The following is a 16,144-nucleotide window of genomic DNA, read 5'->3' on the forward strand; positions in this document are numbered from 1 at the left end:
AGTCTCTTTTTTACGCGCAGAGATCTCTCAATCTCGGGATCAAAAGGTAGTAGTGGACCACCTTGCGACCTGCGCATAAGACGAAACTAAAGACAAGATATGAGAATAGTTTAAGGAACGATGTTCCTTAAACTAAAAGAAGAATTAAAGATAAACAAACTAGTAAATTAAACAATTGCCTCCCTAAGAACGGCGCCAAAATTTGACACGTCCTGTCGCGTGCACACTGTCAAAAATAAAACCTAACGGTCTCAACTAAAAATGTAGAGAGCGGTCGAGTATCGAATCCACGGGGAGGAATGCAACTACAGCCTATCTATTTCTAATCCTATGGTAACAATTGGTGTTGATTAAATTTTTGGTTCTAAACTACGGAGTAAAAAAGAAGAAAAAAAGAGAAGAGCAGATAAGCAGGAAAATGATTTAAAACTATCAATAAGAGGGGGACATGTCGGGAACTCGGTTCACTACGGTAGTACAAAGAACTTAGCAAGAAATGACTCAGGCATTTAACTAATGCGAGACGGATATTAGAAGGTCCTTTCGGTCCACTTCCCACCCTAAAATACCACTAACTTAACTTTCGTCCTCATTAGGGTAGTCTCCTGTTTATAGCAGGCCTATTTAGTCCAATCTTTCGATCCAGGATTAATTGTAGCCGGTTTAATGGGTGACATAGAAGCGTGCACTCAACTAGGTCGAGAATTACAGTTATATTGCTATAGTGACAGAGTCTCTTATGTCAATTCGTCTAATTCATTCACTGCGTCGTCATTATTCTACCGCAGATCCCCTAATCCCAACATGAAAGGGTTTAGCTACTCATATTATTAATGGAACTAGCAGCAAACAAGATTCCAGCAGAAGACATGACGAAATAACAATAAAATGCAATAATAGAAATTAGGCGTAAAGAATGATAACAATAACAAGAAAATAATGCAACAAAAGGTTAATTATTATTAAGAGAAGAAAGGAGATTACAATCTAAGCGATTCCGGCGTAAAGAACAACCGAGTCCGAGTGAAATAATCCCAAAATGCAAGCAACAGTAGAAGGAGAAAAAGTAACGTAGGAAAGTAGCAGTAGTTCTAATGTGAAAGATAGTAAAAGAGATAGATCAAAGGAATAGTAAGAATGAATGACTAATAACCTAGTAAAACATAGGTTAAATAGCCAAAACCCCTAAGTGTTTATGCGGAAATATAAAACACGGACTGATTAAAGCCCAATATGTCGAAAACCTCTCGATCGAGTAGGTTAAACCACTCGATCGACCAAGATCTCAGCAGAAACTCCTCGATCGACCAACAGGTCACTCGATCGAGGCCTGGATCATGTGCATCTTACTCGATCGAGTAAGGAATAGCTCGATCGAGCCTTGGGGAGCTTGGGAACCACTCGATCGACCACCAAACAGCTCGATAGACCACTTGGATCTTCAATTCAGCTCACGTCTTCACCCAAGTGCCTCGTAATGCGTGCAACGACGCTTCCAGGTGCAACATCTCACTCTGGGACAATCCCGTCTCCTCTAAATGCATGCAAAAAGGACGAAAAGGAGCATGGTTCCACCACTTTCGCGATCATTCCTATAAAAAGGACAAAATACACCAAAGTAGCCAATTCGGGGCAAAATACTATAAAAATAGTAGAGAAATGCATAGAAATACGTGCTGAAATAGGCCAAAAAGACTATACATTAGGCACGTATCAACAAGCAAGCAAATAAATTATGTGATCATATTAGATTAAGCATGAATCATTCCCCATGTTGGTTTCCCCTAATTACCCATTAACCCTAGCTAAGAAAACTACTCACTCATGATCAAGTTTAACATGCTAACAAGGTTGTCAATCACATTAACAAGGCAAAACATGATGAATGAATCAAAATGATTAACAATAATTAAAGCAAGTATTAAGAGAAATATACCTATGGAGATTCCAAAATAATAATGCAAAGAATAATAGAAGTACTTGATGATTGATGGAAGGTTGTCAATCTCCCAATAAACCCAAATGATCTTCTAATTACCCAAAATAAATGATGAACAATAGAGAAATTAAGAAAAGATTAAGTATTGAGATTTGTATCAAGACTAGATTAAGAGTTGATTACAAGATTAAGGAATGATTACTAATTGATTAGAACTTGATTACTAGATGATTAAGAGAGCATGCTAATCTAAGTAGTACAATAGGGTATTTATACTAAAGATTAGGTACATAAATTAGGGTTACTAAGGGCTTAAATGACTATTAAATCCTTAAGAAAAGTTGAGCAAATGCTCCTCTCGAAGGAAGTGAGCGTCTCCGTTTTGCTAGTCATGCCATGATCCGAGCGACTTGAAGACAGGCACGGGCTCTCTGGGGTACGATCCGAGCGGATTGTCAAGGGAGACGCTCGAATATTCTTACTTCAGGATGAGCGTCTTGGTCACGGGACGCTCGGATGGTGGTGGGAGATGCTCGGATCCACTGTGATCCACTCGGATCCCTTGGCAGACAATATTTCTTCTTTTCTTCCTTCATAATCCGCGAGGATCAATCCGGGGATGCAAGGATCCTTTCGTCATTGCCCGTTTCACTTTATTATCTACATAGGCCTTCTAGTATCGTCTTTCCTTTGATGCTTGGTCATTAGATACGATCAACTTTGCTCCATTTCGCCATGTAAATGCAAGGTTTGCACTCCTCTCCTACCAAGGAAACAAAACCTCAAAGAATATGCAAAATGGGAAACTAAAGATAGTAAATAACCCAATTATGCACTATAAAGCATAGGAACGAGGCTAATTCGGTGACTAAATGTGCTCAGATATGAGTCACATCAGGGAATTGTCCTTTAGGTGTGACCTTAAGGGATCAACTGATCACCACCGTCAAACGACAGTAATGTCAAACTCTAGTCAGCCAATCATTAATGATTAATGTTGATCAGTTGACGTATAAAAGTGAATCATCGCTTTACGTTGAAAGGATTCTTTAACCCTCTAATTAAACTCTTTAATTATATATCTAAAATTTTCATAGAATTAGATGTTGATCTTATGCATGCATAACTTAATATAAATAGATAAGTAAAGAACATGTTCCTTACATTGATTAAATCGGTTTATTGGGCACAAGTAAGAACACCTTTTTATACTTGTTCTTGATCTCAAAATAAATGGATGATCCCCTTTGTCTCAATAGTATGAGAACCTCTTTTCAATTGCTCCAAGACTATCCCAAAATCCGACAAATATTACTAACTAGATAATAGATGTAGTTTACCTTAAATTTAATCTAATATTATTTTATTTACTACACTAGTAAGTATATCAATATTAGATTATTTGAACAAATTTATCATAAAACCATTTTATGTGTTTTTAAAGAATTTGGAGAAAAGAAGAGAGATAAGCATCATATGACCAGACCTTATAAAAATGAGAACATGCTCTTCTATATGTGGGGTGACCGGTTTTTGCACTTGAAATAGGGCCATGCATTTGCTTTTTGTCTTCTCAAAACAATAGCTAGTAAATAGGTGTGTAAGATGGTCATCATGATGTCTATTTTTATTATTTAAAAAAAGAACATCAAAGCCCACTTACTACTTGTAAAACCGGTTTTTACATATAAAATGGACCTCTATTTTATCTTTGTAATTTGTCATTTGTAATTTGTGTGACATGTAACATGTCATTAGGTATAATAATGCATATTTAACTAATTAAATATCATTATGTATTAAATAAATTACAAATAACAAATTAATAAGTAATTCACAATTACATGTATATAAAATGGGTCACATTAAGTCTATTTAATATAATCTACAATATTTTGTAATTATAGCTAACTGATTTCTCTTATCTCAAATGTTTCATAAACGTTAATCAATTTTAGTAATATAACATATTAATTACTAAATTGAATCTTATTTAATCAAATTACAACAAGATATAATATTTTCTCTTATATATCAATTTGTTCAATTTAAGGATTTAATCAATATGTATCGTCATACAATCAATTAACTTTACAATTGAGGGAATCGTCCTTTAGGAGTGACCTTAAGGGATCAACTGACCACCACCGTTAAACGACAGTAATGTCAAACTCTAGTCAGCCAATTATTACCAATTAATGTTGATCAGTTGATTACATAAATGAATCATCCCTTTACGTATTCTTATTATGAGATTTATTAATGTGATCGCACTATTGTTGAGGACACATACTCCAACAATCTCCCACTTATCCGAGACAAGTGTGCGTCACCAATTCTCTTGTCCTATTACAATCTCCCACTCAATGCAAGGTGTCTTGCAGGTCGTTCTTGCAAGTGATCATATCAAGAGTGGTTTCCTCGATCTGGAGAGTAAGTGTCTGGCCGGAATTATCTACCGTAGATACCCTCCGACCGTGGCCACGCATTTCCAGTTCACTACTCTGCGAGTGGCCTTGAGATTTCAAATAATCCTAACAAGAGGTGGACAATTCCTATCGCACTATTCCCTTCGTTTAGCTACAGCTCATCATGACCCAAGAGATGCCCATTTGACCCCATTTACGAAAGTCGTAGAGCATAACTCAAAGTCACTCAGAAACTATACCAACTTGGGCGAATAGTCTTTAGTCAAAGATTTGACTCAAACGAATACTATAGTAGCTCTCGCCACGACCAGGCTATATGAATTACCAGAACTCTATAAACGGTCACTTCCCGACAGAGTGTCCCTTACTCCCTTACAGTCTGCCTATGTGATCGACTAGTCATCTCTTATGACCCTATGGCACTTGAACTTGCCATCAATCGCATCACACTCTAGTCACTTGGAGACGTCACCTCATATAAGTGACTAGAGGCCAATACTATGTTAATCTAGTTCACTTAAATAGGGTTCAATATTGTCTCGACAACCTATTTGGAAAATGAAGTATTTTAAGAAAAGAGTTTTGAATAAAACTCAAACGATGAATGTATTATCACATATGTAAAATTGATACTATATCAATTACTATATAATCTATAATTCATACTTAATATTGTATACAACTATACATCTCAACTCAATTGAAATGGCATGACTTATCATGCTAAGCCTATGAGAAGGCTTTGGTTAGTAAGTCTTAAAAACACATTGCACTTTCCCTAACCTTATTATATACTTTTTCCCTTGTTATGTATAATCTTTATTATAAAACTTTTGAGTACGTGTCTAAATCCAATCTAGACATAGGTTTCCGAGCCTTGAAGAGCTCCAACTGATCTCACAGTGAGTAGGGATAGGACCTTTGGTTATTAGAACGAACTACCATAGTTCTTCCAATTCACAAAACCGAATCCTAACATCATTCCCTCTTTCTTGCATATCTCATTATTGCAAGTGTACTCAATTTCTGTTGTATATATCTCATTGTTCAACTGCCTAGGATATTTCTAGCAGATGTCCTCCAATAATAATATAGCCAAGATGGTTCTCTGACCATTCTTGTGTGTTTAGAATATGGTTTTTGTGTAACTCCTTGCACACAAATCCATTAATTATTTCTACACACTTATCCTTTCTAATCTATTACAATTGATTCGGATACTAAAGATGTTTTATACCTCTTCCTAGCTCCCAATCACTTCTTCACGGAAGAGAGTATTGGCCCATTATTTTTAATGAATAATATGTTATCAACATATGAGACATGGAAGACAAATCATTAGTGCTTCTTGAGTACTAATAGATAGACAATATGGCTATATAGTGACTTTCACATAAATTCGATTTATAACCTTTCGTCATACTCTAGTATACGAATTATCAGAATGACGATACATCTTAGCTTAATGAATTATTCCCACAGCGGAAGCAAGTGGATTCAATTTCTACATGTTCAATACCTTTGAACATGTCTAAACTCTTATCAATATAAGAATATTCATTTAACGCTAATATCCTCTTAGAACTATCTTTATAGGTCTGGATACCTTAGAGATGTATTATTCCTCTCCTAAGTCTTTCATCATTCACAATGATCAATATGTCCCTTACATATAAGACTATTAACACCACATTACTCCCACTAAACTCCATGTATAAACAGAACTACTCGACAATTCGAGACATGTTTATCAGATGATCATACAATTCAACTTCTTAACTACTACTTAAGATTTCTTTTTAAGTTTGTATCCTACCTTAGGATAGTTGCGATTTACAAAACGTATGCAAAATGATTTTAAAATCCAACTATATCAAATCATATCTGAATACAATGAAGCGTTGTGGTTGCGTGCAAAACCTTTGCTACCAACTAACCAAGCTAAATAAACATTTTCATGTTTATGGTCGTTTCGGATTTTTGCGGAGTTGAAACTAGATAAAGCATCTTATAAATAAGTTACAGCAAAATAACATGACTCCTATCCACTTAAGTTTCGAATAAATATTAACTGATTTTGACCAAGAAGGAACATCTTCCTACGTCTTATTCTCAGTTCGTGGCTCTTGAACATTTTCTCCCGCTCTGTCTATAAGAAATAATCCTCTTTTCTTTAATAGACAGCATCACGAGCCACAAACCCTTTGTTCTCGTGATCATGTAGGAAGAGAGACCACATTTTCACCATTGAAAAAAGCTACAATTTAGGTACTATGCCTAATCATATATCATATGAAATGTAGATGATTGCTTTAATTATGTTTTGTTTTAGTGGAAATTTAAATGCGAGACAAATTTTTATAACAGAAACCTCCTCCAACTTTATTGTAAAGATTCAATCATATCATAATGAAAGTGAACTTGTGATACCATATCACACTCTTTTTGGTGCATATGAAAGTCTTCACTTCATTGTTCCTTATTTTAACAAAGTATTAATACCTTGGTTTCATAACCTCTAGGTTTTGATACCTTTTAAACATTTATTTGAACTCATTCAAAGAATTTCTCTTCTAACCTCATTAAGTGGATACCAAGTATCTACCTAGTTCGTTGGTAGAAGAGATAAAGAAGTAATAACCTTTTCTGATTGAAATTGTATTCGACCATACACTTCAAAGTGTAAATAGGGCGAATATCTTGCTCTATTCATAATTCTTTTCTAGTAAGAAGTCATGAATTAATCTTGCTTTGAATACAAGATTCGCACACACCAAGAGATTCTCAATCAAATGGTTTGGGACACTAGTCAAAACTCGTTTCTAAACGCAATTTTCAATCAAGAATTGAGAAATGATTGTGGTCACCAATTTGAGTCTTGCATATATGACATTTATTTTTAGTTTGAATATAATTACCTTGATTTGTATTGTCTCACCATAAACTTAATCGTGGTATGTAAGGGCACAACGCTTATTTTAATTGCATAATAGAGAAACCCTTTACTTTTTTCTACAAAAACTTGAATTATATTCTTAAATAGAGTTGGTGTATATCATAACAATTATTGAGATACATTTCTAAATACGAAACTAAAATGAGTACACTACAATATGCATATGTTCATGGATGAAATGGCAACTACCCTAGTTCCATTCATGCAAATTTATGAAGTTATTCTTGCTAGTCGGCGTACGATTATTCAATGTTATTATTCTCAGGATTTACAAATCCCTCGGATTGTGTTATGAACACATCCTCCTCTAAATACCTATTTAGAAAGGTGGTTTCGACATATTTTGCCATATTTCATAATCATGAAATGTGGCAATTTCTAACATGATTCACAGATTTGTATCAAATACTCATGACGTGATCATTCGCAATAATGCAATGTCAATGTCATTGATATTCAAGAAGGAATATGTTGGAGTCACACAACCAACTTCCTTAATCTTTACTTATTTGGGGTTTGTATCCATTTTAGTGTCTAACACCTTCTCTTTCGAGCTTAATTCTATCCTTAAATTAAGATAGATACTTACTTCTTCTTGTTCCCACTCTCTTCAAGAATTTCTATTTGATGAAGACTTATCTTCATATAAATTTCTAGTTAATCCTTTACAAAGATGTACTTTATTATGGTATTTGGTCAATCAAAATTTCTAACAAATTAATTTACCAATAATACATTGTCATGTGCTTAACAAATTAAGAGCTTTATGATAAGTGTTTAGTTTGAGCAATAAGACTTTTGAACCATTGACGCATAGAAGAATTATCAAAACATATTTTGACTAATTTTTACCTCTAGTCGTATTTCTCCACAAGAAATCATGCATAGGCATGTTAGGAATTTTAAGATGCTAATCTTATATTTGCATAGAACGATTCCTAACGAGTTCTATGGAATAGAACGATTCGCTTCTATGCATGTGGTATTGGTGTTTGATCCTGGTGGGTTGAAGCTACAAGAATTGAGGTCAATTCTCTTCTAAGGGTGAGGGGATGATCCAAAAATGACGGTGTCATAATGTTAGAATTGAATCACGCATAACGAGGAAGCGAATTAGCTCAAGTTCAGCTCGAAAATGGAATATCGTCATCTTTTTTTATTATTATTATTAGAAGTTCAGATTAGTAATAAGTTGGTTTATTTTTATTTCCTAATTTAAGTTTTCAGAATAAAAATAATAAGTCAATTCTATTAGGTTTAGGAAACTCGAGTTTAGGAAACTTGTGCTCTATTCGGTTTAGGACTTTTCTAGCAGCTACTAGGTCGGTTTATTAATAGTATAAATAGATAGTCAATTGTATTATTTTTACTACGCATGATGGAAATAAAAAACCTAGCTTTTGCTATTGCAATCGTTCAACTCGGATCGACGAGCTTCGTTCTAAACTCGGTTTTAGTCTGACGCGTTTTCAGACTCTAACCAGATCGACTAGCAATCAGTCTTGATACATCGATCACCATTGCTTGAGTTATAGGTCTAACGCAAGCAAACATCTGGTTTGCTTTGCTTCTGGTCACGAGTTGTTGATTTGCTTCCGTTACCAACGAAAGTTCGAGTAATTTTTGTATCATTTGGCATCAGAGACAATTTACGGGTCCTAATTCAATGGAAGAATTTGACGATTAAACCCTACTCGCCTAGGTATGATATTTTCTACGCACTAGGCCGACAGGACCCCGAACTGGTCTTAGATAGAAGCCCGTAGACGAGTTCAAGGTCACAGAGCTTCCAGAGTTCGCAGGAGGCACCGATCTGTAGGGGTATTTGGAGTGGGAGAGAAAGATCGAACGCATGTTCGAGTTCAAAGACTTGTCCGATGAAAAGAGTTGTAAGTATGGAATCCTTATCTTGCTCGAAGTGCATTTTTATGGTATGAACATTTGAAGGTTCAAAGAGCACCGGCTGGAAAGGAGAAAATTGCTTCTATAGATACCTCATTTATTCACCTCCCGCCAACCACCCAGTGATGATTGGGCGGCATGTTTGATACACGGAACGATTTTATGACAATTCGTAAGTTCATCGACAAGTGATAACTCAAACACTCGAGTCAACCTTATGGTCGTCATCTATGCGCCAATACGTTCGTTTTGACAGTAATTAGAGTTCATTTGGAGTCCGGGTCAAAAAACCGCTTCATTTTCTAAAAACCGTTTAAATGCCAAGTCGGAATGTTCCGGAATGTTCTAGAATTCTCTGGATATTTATTCCTAATTAAATTTAATATTTTTAAGGAAATATTTTCCGTATATTGTGTTTCACGGAATAAGAAAGTGTATATCTACCGAAATTCCATAAAAAAAAGCGGAAATCTTTCTTGCTGAGGAGGAAACCTCTGGGGAAATGACGCAGCAGGTGCTGCGCCTCTTGTAAGGGTCGCAGTGGCTGCTGCGCCTCTTCCCCAGCCCTCTTTCCACGCTTTCGAGAATATTTTTGTGATTTGTTTCCGTATCCGTGTCATTCCTAAACTCCTTCGTGTGTTTAGTATAAATAGAGACCTTCGGCCTCCATATTTGGCACGCGAGTGTTCCTCCCCTTCTTTCTCTCTCTTTGTATTCAAGACTACGCTTTTGCTTTCGATGCCTACGTGCTTGATCAATTGACCACGTAAGCTCAGATCATTCTGAGTCCCAGTCATGATGCATAGACCGACCAATTTGACCAACTCCACTTAATCAATCTAATCAATCTTTTAAATCCTTTAACAAGGGCCCTTTCCACGCATATTCGAGTCGAGCAATCACTAAACGATAACTTTAGTCAATCTCGTTTCAACAAACATGTAAGTCTGAGGGTGTAAATCCTATTTTTTATTGTACTTTTATTTTGTATCATCGAATGTAAGGTCTATATCAAAAGCACGTTCAAAACCGTCTTAAAAACCATCTTTTAAAACCGTACTTACAAAACTACAAAGGTCTGACGTTGAGAAAAACGCAGCAGCAGTTGCGCCTCTTTGAACGGTCGCAGCAACTGCCGCGCCTCTTCGAAAGGTTGTCGCTGCTCCTACTCTTCTTCTTATTCCTCGACCTTCTACAATTTTCTATTTCTCTTATTTCTTTCGTTACTTTTGTTCGTTTCAGTACATAAATCATGTTTTATTAATACTTTTCAAATTATAATGTTAATTCGACTTAAATCCCTTATAATTCAATATTTGCGGGTTTTCGTCATCTATTCAAACCCGGATTTTAGAGGTTCGATTTTCTCATATCGATTCTATGGAGTTCGTCTTTTGTACATAGTTTTTTTTATTTGATTTCAGTTTACCAAATTTAATTCCGTTTTTAAGTTCCAAGTTTCGACCTTTACAAATCCGACATCGTATAATTATGTAAATCACCGTAATAATTTAAACTTGTTCTTTAATCTGACTTGTGACGATATTAGTATGCATAAACACGTTAAACTACTTTAACTCGAGTCTAATATTGATAACCCATCCTAAATTTACCAATGAACGATAACAATCCGCGATTCTGACTTCACAGCCAGAACCCAACTCAAGAACAGACGCAGGAAGTGCTGCGCCTCTTCCAGAGGACGCAGCAGATGCTGCGCCTGTTCTGGGTTGCCTTCTGTCCCTGAATTCTTTCTCGCTTTGACGTAGTTCCTAATTACGGTTTAAATCAACTATTAATCATATTATCACCTCTAATCTGACATATTTTCATACTTTTATTTTAATTTTACTTTTCTTTTATTTTCTTCTTCGAAATCCCATTTTGGAGCGTGCTTCTGATGTAATTTAAATAAAACTTGTAATTCTTGTAATTTTAATTATTTTAATTTGTTATTCATTATTATGTATGATTTATTTACTTGGCTTTCACATGTATTTAATCTAACATCTACTTCGACCAATTTGTTTGCTAATTATGTGTTCACCGACATAGTCTAATCTCACATGCTAGTATTAATCTATGTTTGTTGCATTGCATGCATTACATCGACGACATATCAAATATGAACAATTTCCCTAATCATTAGTAGAGGCCGCTATCGATGCGGGCGGGATTAGGTGTTCGATTAAAGAGCTTCCTAATACGTACCCTCACCCCTTACTCCAGTTATATCTGGACATTCGTGTCCATTGGCATCTTCGAGAGTCATTCTAGACATAGAATGCTAAGGATAATGAGTTTTTAGTGTTCATGTCACTACTTTGTGTCTTGACATGACACGAGGTATTCGAACGGTTCTAATTTTCCATAAACATTGGTGGCGACTCCACAAATGCAGGCTTATACAACCTTTCACCGGTTTCAATGCCTCACGAATCGGTAACGGCCCATGACGTGCTTTGGCAAACCCAAGGCTCCGTGGGAGAAGTGTCGCTGCCTCGAGACCAACGCGCGGGTGCGCGCGACGCGGGTGGCCCATGTCCACAACTTCTTGGGAGGCGTTAAAAAGGAAGCTAAGGAAAAGGTATGTGCCATCGACGTATAAACTTACTTTGTATTGGAGAATTGTTGATTTAATGCAAGGAAAGTTGAGTGCTAGCGAATATATTGACGAGTTTGAGAAGTTGACATTAATGGGTGACATAGAAGAGCATGAGGAGAAGAAGATGGCTCGATTTTTACATGGTTTAAATCGGAGTATAGCTAATACAGTTGAGCTATAACAATATTCTGACTTCGATACACTTTGTAGCTTATGTTTGAAAATTGAAGCTCGGGGTAAGTCGAGATTTGGGTCCAATGATTCGGGTAAGGCTTTAACGTGATCTAAGACCAACGTGATGGAATTAGGTGGTTCGAGTTCAAGCACAGACACGGTGGTTCAGGCCGTGAATGAGACCATTGCAACTCCTAATACCTATAACCCGCTGCAACTTTGAGGGAGAAGATTGTGATGAAGGTTCGCTGTTTTAAAAGCCAAGGGTTCGGGCATTATCAGAATGCGAGCCCAAATAAACGAAATATTGCTTTAAGGATAGCAGTGACAGTACGTGATGAGCGCTTGCCGAGGAGGACGAGACTTTGAGTGGTGTATTCGACATCAATGATACCGAGGAGGAGAAGAGACAGGCCGAGGAGGTTTTTGTTGCACCTATCTATGACACTTTGGTGGTTCGTTCTTTGCAAATCAGTTCGGTGCCGATGGACTTGGAGCAACGTGATCAATTGTTTGGTGGTTCGTTCTTTGCAAATCAGTTCGGTGCCGATGGACTTGGAGCAACGTGATCAATTGTTTCATACTAAGTGCCAAGTAAATTTTAAGTGGTGTAGTATGATCTAGTGGTGGGAGTTGTACAAATGCAACGTCGAGTGAGATGGTTTCGAAACTAGCATTGCCTACCATGGCGCATCCCGAGCCTTATGCTTTACATTGGTTAAATGATGGTAAGAAGGTGCAAGTTTCCAAATAGGTTCGTGTGTGCTTTGCCATGGGTTCGTATCAGGACGAAGTCTTATATGACGTGGTTCCTATGGATGCTTGCCACATTCTTTTAGGGCGTCCTTGGCAATATTATAGGGACGTAATGCATAGAGGAAGAAGCAATGAGTATGTGTTGAATTCTAATGGGAAGACAATTGTGTTGAAGCCTATGGCAACAAAGGCTATCCAAGCTTTGCATTCTGGTCGTGGGAAAGGCCCGAAATTATCTATGTTTTCTATTGCATACACGAGTAAACCAGAGGTGTTTGAAGGTGAGGAACATTCTGAATTCGACATTCATTCTTCCATAGACTTAAGTCAACCTCCAATATTTGATACGTATGAAGATGAGGAGGTGTTGGTTCCTGGTTGCGAGTTTGTTTTTGCCAATTTCAGCTCGAATACCAAAGGATTATACGTTTCATTCAATTTTGATGGTAAGGTTCAAATCAGGCCCGTCATTGTTGGTTGGAGCATCTGGCAAAAGGGTGTGCTGCACGCCAGGAGGATTCATCATGTTTGGTTCATTTTTCGACAATGGAGTACTTCGTAGTGAGTTGTCTCTGTTTGTGCTCGGAGGGTTGAGGGGAGGAAAGCACAAGCAGCCATGCACAAGAGATTCTCGAAGTTTAGAAGCACAGCGGTGTTGGAGTTCGGAAGTGGTTCATTGCTAAGTTCGAGTTTGTTCTTTGTTTACATCGTTCGTTTCGCTTGTATGCTTGTGGTATTGGTGTTTGATCCTGGTGGGTTGAAGCTACAAAAATTGAGGTCAATTCTCTTCTAAGGGTGAGGGGATGATCCAAAAATGACGGTGTCATAATATTAGAATTAAATCACGCATAACGAGGAAGCGAATTAGCTCAAGTTCAGCTCGAAAATGGAATATCGTCATCTTATTTAATTATTATTATTATTAGAATTTCAGATTAGTAATAAGTTGGTTTATTTTTATTTCCTAATTTCAGTTTTCAGAATAAGAATAATAAGTCAATTTTATTAGGTTTAGGAAACTCGAGTTTACAAAAGTTGTGCTCTATTCGGTCTAGGGCGTTTCTAGCAGCTACTAGGTCGGTTTATTACTAGTATAAATAGGGGGTCAATTGTATTATTTTTACTACGCATGATTGAAATAAAAACCCTAGCTTTTGCTATTGCAATTGTTTAACTCGGATCGACGCGCTTCGTTCCAAACTCGGTTTTAGTCTGACGCGTTTTCAGGCTCTAACTAGATCGACTAGCAATAGGTCTTGCAACATCGATCACCATTGCTTGAGTTATAGCTCTAACTCAAGCAAATATCCGATTCGCTTTGTTTCTGGTCACGAGTTGTTGATTTGCTTCCACTACCAACGAATATTCGAGTAATTTTCGTATCACTGACTACAATGCAACCTACTGGGACACACGACTCAAGCAAACAAGCACGACATTGCAAAATAAGACGCATTTTCCACCTTATTCGCGTTTTTCGCACCTAGCGAGCGGGAACGAGGACCAAAATGCAAACTAAAAGCACCTTTATGCTCCTAAACAGGTTTCTAACCTAATACAAGCATCAATTCAACTAGAAAATGGGTAAATCAAAAACGCACAAATCGGTTTCAAACAAGTTAGGGTTCATCCTAATTCAATCAACAAAAGGCAAACAAATTCAAGTGGAATTAAGAGGATTTACATACCTTGAGATGACATGATGGCAATGGCAAGAATCAACGCAAGAAAACAAGATCAACGATGGCGATTTTGAGAGCTTTTGTGATTTTGTCGAAGGCAAATGGCGAATGAGGAGCTACTGCTTCTCGCGTCTTTTTGAGGAAAAAAGGGGAAGCCCCTTATGTCGCCTCAGGGCTCGCGCCTCTTTGGGGTGACTCTGCAACTTTCACCGAAATTTTGGGCTTTGGCCCATATTCACACATAATCGTTGTTTTTCGCAAATGCAATGACGGAATTAAAAAAACCCGTTCTTTCAAACAAAAATAGCAAATAGCGAAATCTCAAACTCGCTATTCTCAGCAAAATTTTCTAATGACAGAATTTAAAAAACCGTTATTTTCAAACGAGAATAGCAAATAATGAAAGTAAAATCCGCTATTATCACAACAAAGTTTCAAAACAAAAAATAGCAAATGGCGAAATTCAAAATTCGCTATCTTCACAAATCCCAAATGACGGAATTAAAAGCCGTTATTTCGAACAAAATTAGCAAATAACGAAAATAAAACTCGCCATTCTCAACAAAAATTCCAAATGACGAAATTAAAAATTGTTATTTTCAAAACACAAATAGCAAATAACGAAATTCAAACTCGCTATTTCTCACAAAATTCCAGGACAATGGAAATAAAAACCGTTATTTCAGAACTGCAGATGGCGAAATTCAAACTCGTCATTCTCGCGAAAACTCTAAGCAACGGCAATAAAAACCGTTACTTCTCCTCAATATTCAAAATTACAAATGGCAATAATAGAGGCCGCCATCCGCAAAAGCCAGGCCCAAGTTACAAAAGGTCTCTCTCTTCTGAGCACCGCAAACATCCTTTATGAACACTAAAAATTGCCCCAGCGGAACCCCAGAAGACCTCCGCACGGAGTCATTTTTCAGCAAATTGGCAAAACTACCTACATAAGCAGCAACGATCGGGCGTTGAACAAAGCGAAATCTAGCACCTTCCGCCCCCAGCAACATAAACGTCGCTCCCTATTGGGTCGATTAGATGAACAACCTCTTGAAATAGCCCCGATGATTCAGGATATTTCCCGCAGTCGATCATTCGACCATTAAATGACTGGCGAGTCTCCACGCACCGACGGCGAATAACCTCTTGAAATAAGCCTGATAAATCAGGCTATTTCCCAAAGTTGATTACTCGACCTTTAATGGTCGGCGAGCCTCTACGCAACTTCAATGGCTAAATCGAGTCAAGCACAAAAAACATGCCCCACAGTGCTTCCATGCTAAGTATGCACGGTATAGTTGATGGTCAAGTACAACAATCATGTCCTACAAAACCTAGGATAGAACAAACCACAAATCCAAATGCGTGATAGTGACAAGACAACTCGAAGACCCGCGGACATGCTCGCGCCTCTTCAAGCAGCCTATCTGGCCACGTCGCCCAAAACGCACACCACCACACAATCCTCTATTAATACTCCTCAAATGCCACCATTTGAAGGTACGCGAGAATCCAACCCTTCTTTTCTCCCTTAAATTCTAGACCTCGACTTCCTGAGTAAACAAACGACGTGTATTTTCGACCTACCGATTGAAAATACGAGCCTTACACACGTGCATTAAACCACTTGACTTGCCACTTTGACCAACTACACCATCACTAAAGCAAAGCAACACTCCATACTTCACAAAAACGGTT

The sequence above is a fragment of the Silene latifolia genome, chromosome 3, assembly GCF_048544455.1.
Source record: "Silene latifolia isolate original U9 population chromosome 3, ASM4854445v1, whole genome shotgun sequence".
NCBI classification, from domain to species: domain Eukaryota; kingdom Viridiplantae; phylum Streptophyta; class Magnoliopsida; order Caryophyllales; family Caryophyllaceae; genus Silene; species Silene latifolia.